Source organism: Schistocerca piceifrons, chromosome 5, assembly GCF_021461385.2.
Source record: "Schistocerca piceifrons isolate TAMUIC-IGC-003096 chromosome 5, iqSchPice1.1, whole genome shotgun sequence".
Lineage (NCBI taxonomy): Eukaryota > Metazoa > Arthropoda > Insecta > Orthoptera > Acrididae > Schistocerca > Schistocerca piceifrons.
In genome coordinates, this window is record NC_060142.1 from 385,748,801 (window position 1) to 385,768,402 (window position 19,602).

Sequence of the window (19,602 nt, forward strand, 5' to 3'; positions counted from 1 at the left end):
GGGTCTATACAAGGGCGATGTACTTGAGGACAATATTATGGAAATGGAAGAGGATGTAGATGAAGATGAAATGGGAGATACGATACTGCGTGAAGAGTTTGACAGAGCACTGAAGGACCTGAGTCGAAACAAGGCCCCCGGAGTAGACAAAATTCCATTGGAACTACTGACGGCCTTGGGAGAGCCAGTCCTGACAAAACTCTACCATCTGGTGAGCAAGATGTACGAAACAGGCGAAATACCCTCAGACTTCAAGAAGAATATAATAATTCCAATCCCAAAGAAAGCAGGTGTTGACAGATGTGAAAATTACCGAACCATCAGTTTAATAAGCCACAGCTGCAAAGTACTAACACGAATTCTTTACAGACGAATGGAAAAACTAGTAGAAGCCGACCTCGGGGAAGATCAGTTTGGATTCCGTAGAAATACTGGAACACGTGAGGCAATACTGACCTTACGACTTATCTTAGAAGAAAGATTAAGGAAAGGCAAACCTACGTTTCTAGCATTTGTGGACTTAGAGAAAGCTTTTGACAATGTTGACTGGAATACTCTCTTTCAAATTCTAAAGGTGGCAGGGGTAAAATACAGGGAGCGAAAGGCTATTTACAACTTGTACAGAAACCAGATGGCAGTTATAAGAGTCGAGGGACATGAAAGGGAAGCAGTGGTTGGGAAGGGAGTGAGACAGGGTTGTAGCCTCTCCCCGATGTTATTCAATCTCTATATTGAGCAAGCAGTAAAGGAAACAAAAGAAAAATTTGGAGTAGGTATTAAAATCCATGGAGAAGAAATAAAAACTTTGAGGTTCGCCGATGACATCGTAATTCTGTCAGAGACAGCAAAGGACTTGGAAGAGCAGTTGAACGGAATGGATGGTGTCTTGAAGGGAGGATATAAGATGAACATCAACAAAAGCAAAACGAGGATAATGGAATGTAGTCGAGTTAAGTCGGGTGATGCTGAGGGTATTAGATTAGGAAATGAGACACTTAAAGTAGTAAAGGAGTTTTGCTATTTGGGGAGCAAAATAACTGATGATGGACGAAGTAGAGAGGATATAACATGTAGACTGGCAATGGCAAGGAAAGCGTTTCTGAAGAAGAGAAATTTGTTAACATCGAGTATAGATTTAAGTGTCAGGAAGTTATTTCTGAAAGTATTTGTATGGAGTGTAGCCATGTATGGAAGTGAAACATGGACGGTAAATAATTTGGACAAGAAGAGAATAGAAGCTTTTGAAATGTGGTGCTACAGAAGAATGCTGAAGATTAGATGGGTAGATCACATAACTAATGATGAAGTATTGAATAGGATTGGGGAGAAGAGAAGTTTGTGGCACAACTTGACCAGAAGAAGGGATCGGTTGGTAGGACATGTTCTGAGGCATCAAGGGATCACCAATTTAGTATTGGAGGGCAGCGTGGAGGGTAAAAATCATAGGGGGAGACCAAGAGATGAATACACTAAGCAGATTCAGGAGGATGTAGGTTGCAGTAGGTACTGGGAGATGAAGAAGCTTGCACAGGATAGAGTAGCATGGAGAGCTGCATCAAACCAGTCTCAGGACTGAAGACCACAACAACAACAACAACAACATATACTGGACCGTACATTATCCTACAAATTCCGAATCCGGGGGCTTATCTGTTAGCATACCCGGGATCGAACAAAATAAAAGGGTTATTTTCTCATAACGACTTAAAAAAGTATAATGAAGATTAGAAGATAGGGAGGAATGGTGTTCCGAGTGACAGAAATGAACGCTCGTAAAAAACATAACAATAAACTGTGTGTGTAGTGATAGAAACCTTTAAATTGAAATAGTTAATCAGTGACATAGAGTATAGAAATAGTGACTAACTATTATTATCGAGTGTTGTAAAGAAGATAGTGGAGATAGGCTTCACCTGTGGTTTGGGTGAACATAGAACTTTAGCATTGCTAATGTCATCAAGAATGATTAAGGATCTAACTGACCTTCAAGAAGAATGAAATGTTTCCTGCAAATGACGCGGAATAATCAAAAGAGGTTCCGAGTGAATATTCATATATAATCTCATGTGAACGCTTACATGTGTAAACGTGTGAAGGGATGTGTTGTGGTAGTGAATCGTGAGTGACGGTTAACGCCGCAAAGATAATTTCCCGCGCAAAACAGTTGACGTCGGCGCGAGAATTAAAATCGATATAGACGATACAGATATGCTTTGTAAGAGACTCGCACCAAACGCGAGGATAAACTGATTCATGTTGAACTCTAAAAGGAATAGGTGTTATAATTAGAAGTTAAGAGTTTTTAATTTATTAATGAATGAATAAAGAAAGTAATATTCATAGATTCAGTAGTAATTTAATGGTTCGTGTTCGTTTGGGAATTTTGTGTGAAAAATCCATTTCCATATATGAGCATGGATGAACACCGTATGAATCAGAGAGTAATTGAAAGAAGCGAATCCGCATTCCTCAATGCTAATAACTTTTACATTTCAGCACTCAAGCGAAGAAATATATGTATTTAGAATAAAAAGTTTTGAGTATAGCTAAATTATATGACTTATCAAGGAAATATGGATGATGTCTTGGTATAAAATGAACTACACTTTCCATTATTCGATGATTTGAATCCAAAATCTATAGTAAGTTACATGAATCCTTTAAATTACGAAGAACAAATCAGTGATAGAAAATGTGTTAGAACTTTTGGACTTATAAGCACAAGTGGGGAGGCAAAATCAAAAGGAGTATTCAAAAGGGAGTAAATCGGATGATGCTTTTGGCAACATCATTAGTTAATGGTTGAATTCCTTGAAGTACGTCGTAACAAAAAGGATCCATGAAGCCATAAGGATTTTGCTTTCAAAAAGGAGAATCTTGGACGGTGCAACCTAATCAGTTCTCTTAGAGGAAGAGTTTTCCTTTTGGTCATTGCTAATTCTTTTGGAATGAATGTTGCATGTGAATTCGAGTATCCCTGTTCCTTCAACTCTTCCCATTGTGGGCCGCGTAGAAGATCAACTACAGAGGGGGCCGCGTAGAAGACCGACTACAAATGTGGACGTCGGGGACATGCAAGACCCGGGGGAGTTTAGCATCGCAAGATATTGTACCAGGAGCAAGATTGTAAAACGAGAATTCACGTTATTTATTGTAAAACTTTTTTTTTTTTTTTTTTTTTTTTTTTTTTGTTAGAGGCACAAACCACTCTTCTCCAAATCGTGATACAAATTGATCCCTGTCTTTCCTTTAGAGATCTATTTCAAAATTATATTTTTTTTCTTCTATAGGCTTTCCTATCTTCTATGTATCGTAGGCTGGGGGTCTAGGCTTAAGAGGTTTTCCAAGGTTTCCCTGCTTAAGAAAGTTCCCGAATGGGTAGACCCTGACATCAGTTCATGAAAGATCATCTTCCTTGGTTGTGCACAGCAAATATAACACCTAGATGCACGTAAAAGCAATACAGCCGCGGTACCGGTTTCTTCATTTCTTCTGTCTTCAACATTTCTTTTCTTCGTCTGTCTCAAATATAATATTCTTTTTCAGTCGGAGGACTGACAATCATCACTTCCGGGTTATCCACGCTAATAGATAGCTCGCGAAGTGTGTTCGGTGAATCAAAATTGAGCTCACAAACTTCGCTCGCTGCGAGGGGCATTGTAATCTCCCCACGGAAAATTACCCTCTACCACGCAATAATTAATAATGGTCAACCAAATCATCCACATGTATTTACGTTTGAAAAGTATCTAATCAGATTTTCTAGTAATATATGCGCCGACAGCTCGTCGACGCCAAGGTATTTTTCTGGTACGTTTATTCTTTGGAACAGCAGAGGTACAGAAATGTATGCTCCATGGTTATTATAGAGAGAGAGAGGAACAGCTTCGGAAGTATCGGTTGGAAGATTGTCGGATTGCTAAAGGAGATTTATTTACTCTTCTTCGCGCTAAAGCGAGCTAGGAAAGTTTGTGCCGCTAGCGTGATAGATAAAGAGAAAGAAAAACCTGTAAAAGAAAATTACACGAGACTTGGAACCAACAGAAAACGGAACATGTACGAAAATGGATTCAATATACAATTTTCCTCAGAAATAAGGTTTGTGACCATTTTATTCTAGAGTGAATGACGAATGAGTTCTCTGTCTGAACCATTGATGATTGTCTGGGCCCTGTAATTAATTGGGAAGTTTCAGCTGTGACGAAGAGAGCCTGCAATCTCTGAGTTTTTTGAAATCGTCCAAAAAGGCTTCGTCCACATCTGAAATTTTAGATCTGTCGTAAACTGAACGAATTGTTCAAACGATCGATTTTCCCAACTGAATGCAGCGCTTAATAATAATAACAAATGTAAAGATCTTTTCTAGCAAGCCAGCCGCTGAATATTAAGACGAAGGGCTCCACCAGAGATTCTACTAGGCTGATTCCACGTAAATAATATATTTAAACTGTACACAGATAAAGGACAGAGAGAGAGAGAGAGAGTGAGAGAATCCTCCATTAGCATAATTGTTTCTCTGTTTTTTCACGGATGAGCCTAACTAGAAAACACGAAGCCCTGACTTTATTGTACCGATTTATGTGTTATGTGTGAGAGGGAAAGAGCGATAAAGGCGACAGATACACTTCTGTAGAGACAAAACATTACACCAAGTTAGCGGCAAGCTGCATTCACATAGACTTTCATCATTTACAAAAGCAGAGTAGAATTCATTATAATTTGCTTCATGTAATTTGAAACCCTCTGTTTATCCTTGTCCTCGTGCCATGATTTACAAAGTCAAATAAGTTCTTCCCCTGAGTGAATAAGCCAATGATGCGAATGTGTGAAAAGAAACGGAGGAAAGGAGAGAAAAGAAATTTGTATTTTATCACCCAATCGGTATCGAGATCATTAAAGATAGAGCTGGAGCTCAGACTGGGAAATGGAGTCAGTTGTGACCCAGCCGAAGAAATCAAAAATTCTGCGCTAAACGTGCATACTATATTGTAGTTTAACTTTATTAAAAATATTATAATCAAATTAATTTAATCAGGAGGCCTATTATACAACGTAATTGGTTTCCTCGTGAAGATGCACATTTAAGAGGGCAAAGTAGATACTTGCATGCTTTTGTTTATTACCGTCATGTCGAGTTTAGTGTCCTGGAAAATTCCGTAAAGGTTCCTGGTGGAAGGAGGTAAGTGGGGACGAAAATGCTGAGTAGTATCTCTTCCAAGAGATCCCCTGGGAAGAGGAGGTGACCCTCCGTTCCGAAAAAGTTCCATATATTTCTCATTAGTGTTGGATGATCGTCACAGAAAATGGAGAATAGTTGGGACTACAAAAGATATCCGCCACTAGTACAACATTTTAAACACTCTATTAAATGTTAAAAAACATGAACAGAGAAGAATGTAAACGTGACAACAGACCCCTACCCAGACCACAGGGGGAGAACGAACCTGAGAGCCGCCCATGTTACGTCTCCGCTAATTCACCTACATACATGGCGAGCACAGCTACAAACTTTATTGCTTTCTCCTTCCATTCCGTTCATTCTCCTTTAACTGCTTAATGGCCAAGCGGATAGGACCAAGGCTCATGAATTGCATCTGTCAGTGGACGCGTTTTAGCCAAGACTACATTTTCTAAGTTTCTATTTTCTGTAGGAATCATCTAAATCCGCATGGCATCACAAAGTAATAGAAATTCTCTCTTTAGGCACGGTGGCGAGAACTTTCACTTCGGTAACCTCCGTACTATCACCTAAGAGCCCATAACTCACTGTGATGGTCTTCACAGTGGTAGAGTACTTAAAAGGGCAAAACGATCTGTAACAACTTGACTGTTATGGAAGAGCTGTTTAGCGATATTTAATTAATGAAACTTCACACAGCACATTAATTTTCTACAACAATTATTCCCTCTCTGTGCAATCATATTTCGCTAATTTTAAATAATCGGAAACGCGACTGCCGCTACCATCTTCCGCAGGTGGCTGGTAAGTCGAGAGGAGTATTATGAGAGTAGCGTCGATAACCAGTCCAGTAATTATGGCATTTGTTCCAGCTGTCGACTGACGCAGTACCTGTCTCTCAGGTCCACCAGGGCCTACTGGAAGAGAATAAGAGGTCAAGTACGTCGCAAGGCTTCCACTCGAATGATTTAGGGAAACCATTATCGTCCGACGGGAATTAGAACCATATCAATACTAGAGAGTGTTTTAACAGCTGTGCATCACGTTGGAATATACCTCACAGAACAGGGTTGTCGTTCATGGACCGATGCCGGTCTTGAAACTGGATCACGCATATCGGCCTAAAGAACTGTTCGTGGTATTCTAGTAGTGAACAGAGAAGCGCAGGCCGTTAATATGCCTGCTAAATAGCGACGATCAGACGGGGTGGCAGCACGATTTCTCACGGAAAGGACTGCGTCCGCTCATTCTTCCGACAGTTGCAAATCGATGTTGAACTCTTCGAAAGGCTTCCTGCAGACCACTTAAATTTCTCCATTGCCTCTAAAAGAGGAATGCCCGTATGACGAGAGATCTGGAGAATTTAGAGCACTAGATCTGATTCTTTTTGAGAGTTAGGTTCATAGCGCCTCAGATATCTTGAGCTTTCCTTGAAATAATAGTATCATTCACGCAATAAAAATTACAGGTTTATAGTTAAATTCAGACACGTTACTTAGTTCGGTTTCAATGAAATTTTATGACCGAATTTTACAAATTTAATTTCGTTGGACCGAACAAGGAGGGCTGACAGTAACATACCAAGGTTCATGAGTAGATGTACCCAAAGTTACGATTGACTGTATTCGTTGTTAATTCATTAAATAATATCAACGAGACGGCGTTATTTGTTTGATCGTGGCTATTTCGCTGAGGCTTCGTTGTTAATTCATTAAATAATATCAACGAGACGGCGTTATTTGTTTGATCGTGGCTATTTCGCTGAGGCTTCGTTATTAATTCATTAAATAATATCAACGAGACGGCGTTATTTGTTTGATCGTGGCTATTTCGCTGAGGCTTCCCTCTCCCACTCACAGTATGTGGCTGGAAGTGCTGGCAGCGGGCACTGTTGGGAAACTCCTGTTTCTTTGCAAAGTAACTGCGAGAGCAACTCACCTCGCTTCAATCATTATGGGCGACACAGACATCGACTTACACTTAAAATCACCCTGTGCAGAAAAACTAAGGAGACTGTTCCACTCCAATGATATAAGTTTAACACCGCTGGACCCAACTCATCACACGCCACACAGCCATACACCCATAAATAAAATAGCAACAAAGCGACCAGATAAAATAATTCGCGCCAATCAGACATCCGCTCCGGGACTCTCTGCTCATGACGTGATATTCTTAAATTACTCAGTGCATACCACCAAAGAAAAATCTCATCTGGTAACCTACAGAAACCTAAAAAATGTTAACCATGACGCTCTTCAAAAGGATTGCTTAGACATCACTTGGCATGATATAAGCAATAAACCGACTTAAGATGGAAAAATTCGAGAATTATGTCGGAAAATTCCAGAATGAGATTTTCACTCTGCAGCGGAGTGTGCGCTGATATGAAACTTCCTGGCAGATTAAAACTGTGCGCCCGACCGAGACTCGAACTCGGGACCTTTGCCTTTTGCGGGCAAGTGCTCTACCAACTGAGCTACCGAAGCACGACTCACAGCCGGTACTCACAGCTTTACTTCTGCCAGTACCTCGTCTCCTACCTTCCAAACTTTACAGAAGCTCTCCTGCGAACCTTGCAGAACCAGCACTCCTGAAAGAAAGGATATTGCGGAGACATGGCTTAGCCACAGCCTGGGGGATGTTTCCAGAATGAGATTTTCACTCTGCAGCGGAGTGTGCGCTGATATGAAACTTCCTGGCAGATTGAAGTTGTGTGCCCGACCGAGACTCGAACTCGGGATTTTTGCCTTTCGCGGGCAAGTGCTCTACAAACTGAGCTACCGAAGCACGACTCAGGCCCGGTTCTAATAGCTTTACTTCTGCCAGTACCTCGTCTCCTACCTTCCAAACTTTACAGAAGCTCTCCTGCGAACCTTGCAGAACTAGAACTCCTGAAAGAAACGATATTGCGGAGACATGGCTTAGCCACAGCCTGGTGGATGTTTCCAGAATGAGATTTTCACTCTGCAGCGGAGTGTGCGCTGATATGAAACTTCCTGGCAGATTAAAACTGTGTGCCCGACCGAGACTCGAACTCGGGACCTTTGCCTTTCGCGGGCATGTGCTGTGAGTACCGGGCGTAAGTCGTGCTTCGGTAGCTCAGTTGGTAGAGCACTTGCTCGCGAAAGGCAAAGGTCCCGAGTTCGAGTCTCGGTCGGGCACACAGTTTTAATCTGCCAGGAAGTTTCATATCAGTCCACACTCCGCTGCAGAGTGAAAATCTCATTCTGGAAACATCCCCCAGGCTGTGACTTAGCCACGTCAAGGTTCGCAGGAGAGCTTCTGTAAAGTTTGGAAGGTAGGAGACGAGGTACTGGCAGAAGTAAAGCTGTGAGTACCGGGCGTGAGTCGGGCTTCGGTAGCTCAGTTGGTAGAGCACTTGCCCGCGAAAGGCAAAGGTCCCGAGTTCGAGTCTCGGTCGGGCACGCAGTTTTAATCTGTCAGTCTGCTTTCGGCCGGTGAGCGGCGAGGACGTCTTGTTTACGTCCCGTCCGCAGAGTCGCGGTCCCGTCCGCAGAGTCGCGAGCGCGCGTAGTTTGTTTACTTCCTCGCCGCAGCTAATACTCGCGTCCGTTAACACTGAGTCGCCATGGTTCATTCGTACAGAAAAGCTACCATCAAGATCAGCTTCCAGCCCGACTACGCACGACCACGAGCCTTTGAAGTCGAACGATTCATCCGTGACGAAGTTCAAATACCAACACAGCACATCATCGGTATCCACCTATCCATCACAACCAGCGTCGTTTACGTCAAGATGGTCGATGACGAGTTATGTCACGCAGTTGTGAACAGATGCACGAACACTCTCAAGTTCAAACACTCCGATGGTCACATCGGAGAGGTTACTGTTGACCATGCTGGACTAGGATTACGCACACTAAGAGTCTTCGAACTCCCTTTCGAAGTACCACCGGACGTCGTTACCTCAGCTTTCCGCCCTTATGGGACGGTAATTAGCCACGTGGCCGAAAAATGGAACACCTTCGAGACGTACCAAGTCCTCAACGGCGTCCGACAAGTGAAAATTGAATTAAAGAAACATGTGGCGTCCTACTTAGTCATAGGTGGCTGTCGAGCAATAATAATGTACGACGGCCAACCTCGTACTTGTTCTGGTTGCGGCCAGGAGGGTCATGTGCGCTCGGCGTGTATTCAACGTCTGGTTACACAACTTCCATTGCATGACACGACACCACCTCCTACGCTCACGGCCCTCCCTCTCAATTACGCAGAGGTGACACGATCGACCGTCGTGACAGACGACAACCCCCCCGGAAGACAGGAAGCGTTAGAATGCGCACCTGTCGCCGGTCCTGGATTGACCAACACCATTACGGTGTCTGCAGGGGTTGAAGAACGCCGCCCATCGACTCCACATGAAGATTCGGACGAGAGAATGGAACTCGACGCTAGGGTTGTACCGACCTCTGCCTTTCTCCCTGAGGGGGATGCTATACGGGAACCACAAACTCTTTCGGACACAGAAACCCATGTCCGCAAACAAAGGTCACCGAGAAAACATAAAAAGCGACGTCGCACACCCTCAGACGATTGCCTCCAGCGGACGTCTTCTCCAGTTGACGACCGGACGGCCGACGAAACGACGAGGAGAGTGGATGCTACGAGATCGCCCTCACCTGTCACTTTGTCTGATTTTGACAAACCCGATTCCGCTCCCTCGGACAAACGGATGGCCAGCACAGCACCCGCCGTTGGTACACAACCGGAAACAACTGCGGATTCACCCTTAGTCACTCAGCCCACAAGTGTTCTACCGCAGCCACCGTTAACTTACGGACCTTGGGAGGATGACATTGAAGACGATTCCACGGCCGCTGTGGTGGATGAGGAGAGGGGTCTCTCCTCCCACACCTCGGCCCCTCCCGAGTAGCAACAGATGACGGTGCGGATGCGGCCAGCAGATCACAGGCCCCACCTTTTACGGCGACACTGACGGCAGCCCCCACATCAGGAGACGATCTACAAACCTATCGCTTAACGACCATCAACATTAACACCATTCGGACACGTACGAAGTTGTCGCTGCTCCAACACATGCTCAATGCAGCAGACGTTGACATTGTCTTTCTCCAAGAAGTCTTCGTCGCCGATTTCCCGGGGATGTATGGTTATACGGCTCAGGTGTCCCACGCCTCGCCAACTAACAGTGGAGTCGCCATTCTCCTCAGAGAGGGCCTCGAGGCGGACGAAGTCCGATATCTCCCCGACGCTTGAGGAATGGCCGTAACGGTGCAAGGCGTCCGGTTTATCAATGTGTACGCCCCTTCCGGAACGAATCGCCGTCGTGACCGATCGCTCTTCTTCGCCGAAGGAATAGCACCGCTTTTTCAGGGCAGGCACGATGACTTGATATTAGGGGGCGATTTCAATTGCACCCAAGCACCTAAACATCAGCTGCCACGCCATTCACCGTGCCCCGAACTTGGGACACTCATCAGCGATCTCCAGCTAGTAGATACATGGGAACATGTCCGAGGAAATAGACCGGGATACACCCATTTCACGAGTCACTCGTCTAGTCGCATCGATAGGATTTACGTCTCCCGTTCTCTCGCGGCAACGGTGAGTGACGCGGAGGTGTGGCCAGTAGCCTTTTCTGATCACGAGGCCTATATATGTGCCGTCACCCTTCGTCGCCAACGGGTGTGGCGCAGCCGACATCCCTGGAAATTAAACCTTGCTCATCTCGCTTCTCCGGATTGTCGACGTGCCATCGAAGACACGTGGAGTTTGTGCGTCCGCCGCCTCCCAACCTATCCTACGTCGATTAGTTGGTGGTTAACCTGCGCCAAGCCGGCCCTACAGCGAACCTTTATTACGTATGGTCGTGAGACTGCTGCTTGGAGGCGGCAGACCCTTGATTTTTATTTCATCGTCCTTCGCGAATGCGCCTCCTTGCCACCCACACCGGAACGACAGCTGACAGTTAAGCGTGCGAAAGCACAGATCGTAGCCCATATGCGCCGACACCTCGAAGGGACGATCGTCCGAGCGCGGACACAAGACAGACTCGCAACGGAACCACCCACCTTGTACCACGTCATCCGAGAACGTACGCTGCGAAGACGGGCGCTGATACATGCCATCACCACTGAGGACGGCCATCATCACACCACACAACGCGATATTGCTGAAGCCTTCTTCGACCATTACGCACGACTTTATTCTGCTCAATGTTCTGACCCGACGACGGTGACAGCAGTCTCACAACTGGTTTACGGCATTGTCCCACAGGATTTACAAACTGAATTATTGAACGACATTACGGAAGACGAAGTTATCGACGCCATCGGTAAAGGAGCGGCGAATAACTCTCCTGGCCCCAACGGGCTCCCTGTGGAGTTTTATAGAACTTTCCAGTATTTACTGGCTCCCAAGTTAACAGACATCTGTCGGGAGCTTATGTCCCTCGCGGTGCCGCTCCCTGCGACCTTCGTAGAAGGAATAATTATACCGGTTCACAAGCCTAAAGGTGGGGCTCGAATACAAGATTACCGCCCGCTAACACTCGTCAACTGCGACATGAAGATATTCACCAGACTATTAGCAAACCGTCTACGACCGACCCTACCTTACGTCATCTCGCCAGATCAGACTTCCCTAGGGGGTATCAACAACATCCACACAGCACTGTGTCGATACCGTGACTTAATAGCCCTAGCCAGGGCACGCCGCATTCCGGGAGCGCTGGCATCACTAGATTTTAGCCAAGCTTTTGATCGAGTGGATCACGCGTACCTAACGTCCGTTCTCCAACACATGCAGTACCCACAGCAATTCACAGACGTCGTGATGCGCCTACTCCGAGGGGCGACTTCCAAAGTGCTCGTTAACGGGCGTCTCTCGCAGTCCCTCCCGATTTTCCGCTCCGTCCGTCAAGGCTGCCCCTTGTCGACGTTACTATATGCTCTGGCACTGGAACCGCACCTCTGTGGTCTCCGTCAACGCCTCACCGGTCTTACCCTACGTGACGTCACATTTCGCTGTACAGCATATGCAGACGACCTGGTTCTCGTGTTCCGCAATCGCGACGATGTCAACAGAGCACTAGAATGGATTACCACGTACGGTGTGGCTTCCGGCAGCTGTCTCAACGTCGCCAAATCGGTCGCCATGACCATAGGAGACGGGTTGACCCCAGCGTGTGTCGAACCCCTACAGCTTCGTGCCACTATCAAATGTCTCGGAATAGAGTTTCACGACGACATACGGCGCACCGCGGCTCTTAACTACCGCCGCTTATTACAACAAATTCGGGTCCAGATCTTCAACCTTCGTCTGCGGACCCTCGACATTCTCCAAAGGACACACTTCGTCAATGTTTACCTCGCATCGCGCCTTCCACACATAGCGCGTGTTCTCCCAATACCGTTACTGATGGCTCGACGTCTATTAGCGGCATTCGGAGCCTACGTCAGTACAGGCATGCTCTTCAAAGTCAGTTATGAGTCACTGACCCTTCCCCCAGAAAGGGGAGGTCTTGGTCTAGTCCATGTCCACGAAAGAGCTGTGGCCCTGTATGTCAGCTCACACATCAAGCTGTGGCGCCACCACCCGGAAAGTTTGACAGGTTTGCTGTTGGAGTCCTTAGCTCCGCCCTCCATTATGCCCCCACTGACGACGCAAGACATACCCCCACCCTTCTACTACTTCGGGAACTTTTACATTGAACACAGCTATGTCCGTATCGCAGTATCACCGACGAAACAGGCGTCGGCGCGGGATAAATATCATGTCCTACAGCAGAGGCGCCCACCAAACATCGTGGAGATCAAAAGCCCTGAGGTTAATTGGAAGGTGGTGTGGAAGACGATTGACGCGATTCCACTGGACACAGCCGTCCGATCCACATGGTACATCACAGTCAATGGTAAACAGTTCACCCGATCACGCCTCCACAAGATAAACATGGCGGAATCGCCTCTCTGCGTAGACTGCGGGATACCAGACACGGACGAACACCGTCTCACATGTGGCGCGGCAGAAGACGTATGGCGCTTGGTGCGACAAATTTTGTCGTATTTTCTACGAGTGACTCCGGAACACATTACACCTCGGTTTCTACTATTTCCAGATCAACAGTATTTCCCGTGCGCCAAGACCAACGCTGTCACGTGGATCCGTGCGCATGCGGTACACTACTTATTTCACGATGGACCTACAGATGTATTAGACTTTTGGAACTACCTACAAGAACGTCATTGCACGATCGTACGGAACCCAAAATACAGACAGTATTTTTCTAATTACTTAGAGAGTGCCCTACGCGACCCTCCACGCAGCTGCATCATCAACAGGTAGGAGAAGATACCCATTGAGTGAGCTGACATGACTAAGTTCGATTCTCGGTGGAACAACATGATGTATACGTGAAGACGTACCTGGATGATGAAGCGTAAGGAGAGTAGCGACACACCCTTCTGCATCCTGTATGAAGCACTTTTTTTTCGTTTTCCCCATATACATTACCTCGGTGTAGGAACGTGCCGAGATATTGTTTTCTTTTTCTCAGAGCACGATGCGGTGCTAGATACATTTATTTTTGTTGTGGTATAAAGTAAAACCACATTAAGAATGTATTAAAAACAGTAAATAAATATAAATCAATAGATAATACTTCCCACAAAAGATTTCCCCTTCCCATCCCTGATTCCTTGACGGCCGAGGGGGACACTGCGACCAGGCCTCGGGTTACGACCCCTGATCGCTCTGCCTTCCCCGCCCTCCCCCACCTTCTTAAAAAAAAAAAAGTAGTTCTAAGTTCTAGGGGACTGATGACCGTCTTAAAAAAAAAAAAAAAAAAAAAAAAGAGGTCCTTGGTTCAAGTCTTCCCTCGAGTGAGAGTTTTAATTTTTTATTGTCAGACAATTATTATCTGTCCGTCCGTCCGTCCGATGCGATCACTTTTTTGGGAGTGATTATCACATCCACAAAAAAAAAAAAAAATCTGCCAGGAAGTTTCATATCAGCGCACACTCCACTGCAGAGTGAAAATCTCATTCTGGGAACATCCCCCAGGCTGTGGCTAAGCCATGTCTCCGCAATATCCTTTCTTTCAGGAGTGCTAGTTCTGCAAGGTTCGCAGGAGAGCTTCTGTAAAGTTTGGAAGGTAGGAGACGAGGTACTGGCGGAAGTAAAGCTGTGAGTACCGGGCGTGAGTCGTGCTTCGGTAGCTCAATTGGTAGAGCACTTGCCCCCGAAAGGCAAAGGTCCCGAGTTCGAGTCTCGGTCGGGCACACAGTTTTAATCTGTCAGGAAGTTTCATGTTGGAAAATTATTGCACTGTATGATAAACATGCCCCTCAACGCACTGTCAAGGTAAAGAGAGCTCCCGCTCCGTGGCTCACCACTGCATTACGCCAGTTCATGAATAAACGTGATGCTGCATATAGGGCCTTCAAGCGTAACCCAACTCCCGAGGCGTACGAAGCTTATAGGAAACTCCGAAACAGAACCAAGCAAAGCGTGAGGAATGGCAAAATCAGACATGCCCTCTCTGTTGTATGTGGCATATCAAAACCTGCAGCACTGTGGAAAAAGCTGCGCAGTTTCGGTATAGGGAAGCGAAGATCTGACGCTGTTTATCAAGCGTCTGCAGAAGAATTAAACAATTTCTTCTCAACAGCTGTAAACTGCCACGCAGCGACAAATTACCAGCCCCAAGATATCAATCTCTCGAGAGACAAGTTTTTCTTAAAACATGTCACTACCGGCACAGTACACATGGCAATTATGAGAATCTCTTCCGAGGCAGTAGGAAATGATGGAGTGAGCATTGGCATGATTAAGAACGTCGTAGATACTATTACTCCAGTTATCACAGACATCTTCAACCTGTCTCTTGTCAGTAGTACATATCCTACTGAGTGGAAGCAAAGTTTAATTCAACCTATACCCAAGACTGACAATCCTAAGTCGCCAGGTGACTACAGGCCGATCAGCATGCTACCTGCAATATCTAAAGCCCTAGAATACATCGTCCATGAACAGCTGACGGATTACCTCAAAACTCATAACATTCACGACAAATATCAGTCAGGCTTTCGAAAGCACCATAGTGCAGCAACTGCTTTAATCAAAGTAACTGATGACATTAAACATGCTATGGACAGACGTGAAGCTTGAAACACGTATGTAACGCAGCAGCGATGGCGAGGCATTGCAGCGTCTCTGACCAGAGGGTCTGCGCTTGACCGCGCGAGTGTTGCGAGCAGTTCGCTAGTTGTCGCTATGCAGAGCAGTACTCTGTCTGTAGTCGTGGCAGTCTGTAGCTCGATTTAGTAACGAGCGGTCGGTCAGTAGTAGTCGTGCAGTGCAGTTCACTACTAGTCGTCATGTAGTGCAGTACGCTAATAGTCGTCATGCAGAGCGGTCGGTCAGTAGTAGCAGTCCAGTGCGGTTGTGTGATGTAGGCGGTCGGCAACACTGGTCAAGATGCTGAATGAGGTATACTATTAATTAATATAATCATTAGATAATGTAAAAATTTATTTATTGTAATTATTCTCCAACAAGTCCCCCAATAATAATTTTTATTTCAAAAGCATTTTCTCAAAAATTTAATTTTTTATTGAACTAAAGATTTCGTTGCACTTCCCATTTCATTCCACTTCTTTTGAAGAAAAATTTCACTAAAATCACAAAAAAAAGAGAATATTATTATTATTTGCAATGCAGTTCCTCCAAGCGGTGCGCAACAACAAGAGCAGAAATTTGACTAGGTGATGCAATGAGGTAAGAATTTAATTTTGATTTTTTTTGCATAGGGCCAAAGACCGATATTTCGGTCTAATTGAATTTTCTTATCACTGAATGGACTTTAATTTTTGTGAGGAATTTATATTTGAGTCAGATTGCGAATTTCACATTTTTGTTGCCATTGTCAGTACATGTCATTGTGGGCAAGTTACGCTTAGAGCAATGTCCATTAGCATTCATAATTAAATATTGTCATATTTCTTTCTTTCAAATTTTTGTGGGGAGGTTACACTCGGCTCCCATTTCTATTAAGTATTGTCATGTTTATTTCCCTTTAAATTTCGGTGGGGAGGTTACACTTGGCGACACCCAGTCCAGGATCGAATTTCGTTGAGAGTCTTTTGAACAACAGTCAGATATCTGCTCTTGTTTGCTTAGATATAATTAGGATTTGGCGCAACGCTTTTACTAATTTTGTGACTTTCTTTCTACAGGTCAACGGCAATTCGTTGCTCTGTTGTATTTGTGTGTTGTTTTTGCATTGTGCTTATTGTTTTGTGAATATTTGTGACTACTGTAAAAATGCCGCGAAAGACTGTGAATAGTGTATCGCGAGGTATTATGAATGAAATTACCGACTCAAACAACTTTACCGATAGGACATGTGACACGCAGTGTAATGATGACAATCCTGCGTTCACTAACAATCAGTGCATTCCAACCACTAGTGATGACTTTTACCCTGATAATGAACAAACGAACTCAATTGTCTCGTCTGTTAATTGGACGACAATTGATGACGCAGAACGCTCTATTGTAATGAGCGCTGCCGAGCTTAACACACCCGATTTGGAAAATTCAAGTAACGTACAGACAAATTTGTCTAGTGAAAATGAACAGTGTACTGAAAGTAGGACGGATTTATTTAATTCCGAAATAATGTCTGACAGTGTACATTCGACTGACAAACTTTTTTCTAAATCTCAGAATAACCAAATGGTTACAGTAAGCGAGAAAGTTCCAGATCCACTATTGAACAGCACAGAGAATAGAAATGCTAATTTTGAATCGGATCCAATTATGGCATTTTTGCGGCAAAATTTCAAACAGTTTAATGAAAAATTTGATAAAAATGACGAAAATCTCAAACAACTTAGCGAACAGGTCAAAAAACAGAGTGTGGATAGCAAACAAGATAACGAAAATCTCAAACAACAACTTAATGAACAGGTCAAACAACAGAGTGAAGATTTCAGACAACTTAGGGAAGACAACAAACAAGATAACGAAAAACTCAAACAATACTTAAATGAAAAATTAGACGACAATTCGAGACGGCTTAGTGAACAAATTAGAGCCGTTGCTGCGCAGTGCCATGACACTAAGGAACAGTTGCGCGTGGAAATTGAGGCTTGTTCACGAAAAAATAGCGAAGAAATTAAGTCTGTTGCGCAGGAATTAAGAGAAATGCAAACAGCCGCAACAGATACACTCAGAGATGAAATTAGCGGAGTCGCTAAACAATGCTCTGAAAAAGCTACACAATTACGGGATGAGTTTAGAGCAATGACGGTAGAACTTTCGCGCACTATGGACGCAAAGATAGACGCGAAATTCGAACAGCAGAACACTCAGATTAACGAGCGCTTTAATCAGCACATACAGAACAGTGATACGCGTTTCCGCAGATTTATTCAGGATCAAAACAAAGTAAAACGACAAGTCATGGAAACAATCACTGCACAAAGACAAGAGGACAAACGTAAAATATTCGCGAAAGCGAAGACGTATGTAGACAATAATATTACTACAGTGTCCGACAAAATTAATACCATAGAACAATTGAACACAGAATTACGTGACGAAATTTCGAATCTTAAGTCGAATACAGACACATACACAACCGATTTTCAAACAGTGACCGACAGACTAGAACAATTAGAACTAGCACAGGATTCCGATGTCGTCAAATCTGACGTTAAAAAACTGAATGAAACTACGCGTAAATTGCAAAAACAGATTAATGCTACTGACACTAAAACTGACGATCAGGCAAAAATACTGGCTGAAAAATATGATGAATTAGCCAGTCGTATTGATGTTATCGAAAATACTAATGACAATAAATCAGACGATACTGCACCGGTTTCATTTATCCAAACACCTGAATTTCAAAATTTACAGCAGACAATTAATGAGATCGATTCATCTAACAACACGTTACGTAGGAAGTTATCAAATTTACAACAAGAAGTAACAGAGATGAAAAACATTTCAGTTAATAACATACCACAACAGACGCCACTTTATGAACATGTGTCAGACTCACGCAACACGTATAATGTGAGCAATTTACAGAGACTACGAGACGTAAAATCCGAAAAGCCACGCGACTTAAAATATGAAAAGCTACGCAACTTGAAGTACGAAACGACACAGACGAACAGATTCACACCCAAACCTGAACGTGTTATGAAATTCAATGACGAGAAGGTTGATTATAAGCAATTTGCATTTGTAAGAAAATGTAAGGAATTTAATAATGGCAGAACACAGATACACGATTTGCACTGTATACGACACTTTATCTTTGTACATTCACCGCTATTACCTGTAATGCAGAAACTAGCTTTGAACCTGATGCAACAATTTGCTATTGTATTTTCATCAGCATTACGTATTATGCAGAAACTGGAATTAGCAAGAATACAGCGATTTACTTTTGGAATTTTACCGCTATTGCCTGTAACGCAAAAGCTGAAATTTATTTGCAGTGCGTAATAGACCTCAGGGGATTCATTACGCTTTAATGAATATGTGCCGTAGCGAGCATAGGGCCCCGAGCTGTAGTAGTGCTGTTTCATCTTTAGTTTTCTGCACTGCTGCCTTTTCTTCTACTATCCTTTATATCTATCAAAACTGCTCTTTAACTATTGCTCTACCTAGTATTAAGAAACGTGTAATGAAAACCCGATATGACAAATCTTTACCGAATGTGACAATTTTATTAGGCACTCCCGTAATGACAACTACCGCCGTAATTTTAATAACAGATAAAATCGTAATCATCAGTATGTATAAAATTTTGAGCAATCGGAACCACATTTTTGTAACAATAGATGTTTTTCACCGCAACAACATGAAAGTCAACCGCTTAGCATACCTAACCAACAATGCAGTCTACAAGGTCAACCAAACTTTAATGTTTCGCCGCGTGCACGTATAGTCCCAGCCCCAACAAATAGTAACGCATGGCAGCAAAGAGATAACTACGTACAGACAACACACTATTTCAACTCGCATCGCAATGCGCCGTATAGAAATTACTATGAGGACAGACGTCAAAAAAAAAAAAAAATAACGAGCACAATTTTCAGCGTACATTTAATAACAGTCGATCTTATGAGCAGCAACAACATCAGCGAATAATCATGAATGAAACAGACAATAGGTGTCATCCATAGCGTAACACGTCAGTAAGAAATAACAGAACAGTTCATATAGTGGATATGCCACAACATTCTCCCGTAAATAATAACACATACGATAGATTTTAACCAGATACAGCACAGATTGCATATTACAGTAACGCAAACATTACTTTTGACACGCAGAATTTTGCTCACGAGAATGTTATTTGAAACATGCTCTGTTGAATGCACCACTTTTATCGCACCCAGACCTTACTAGAAATTTTT

At 43.9% G+C, this 19,602-nt stretch overlaps 3 non-coding genes across 3 annotated transcripts; 2 read left to right on the forward strand and 1 right to left on the reverse strand.

The window, feature by feature from the left end:
• Positions 1–7,593: 7,593 nt before the first annotated feature.
• Positions 7,594–7,668, reverse strand: Trnal-caa. Its single transcript has one exon. It is a non-coding gene; the product is annotated as a tRNA-Leu (tRNA).
• An 866-nt stretch (positions 7,669–8,534) lies between these two features.
• Trnas-cga lies at positions 8,535–8,611 on the forward strand. The gene has a single exon. It is a non-coding gene; the product is annotated as a tRNA-Ser (tRNA).
• A 5,757-nt stretch (positions 8,612–14,368) lies between these two features.
• Trnas-cga lies at positions 14,369–14,443 on the forward strand. Its single transcript has one exon. It is a non-coding gene; the product is annotated as a tRNA-Ser (tRNA).
• Positions 14,444–19,602: the final 5,159 nt, after the last annotated feature.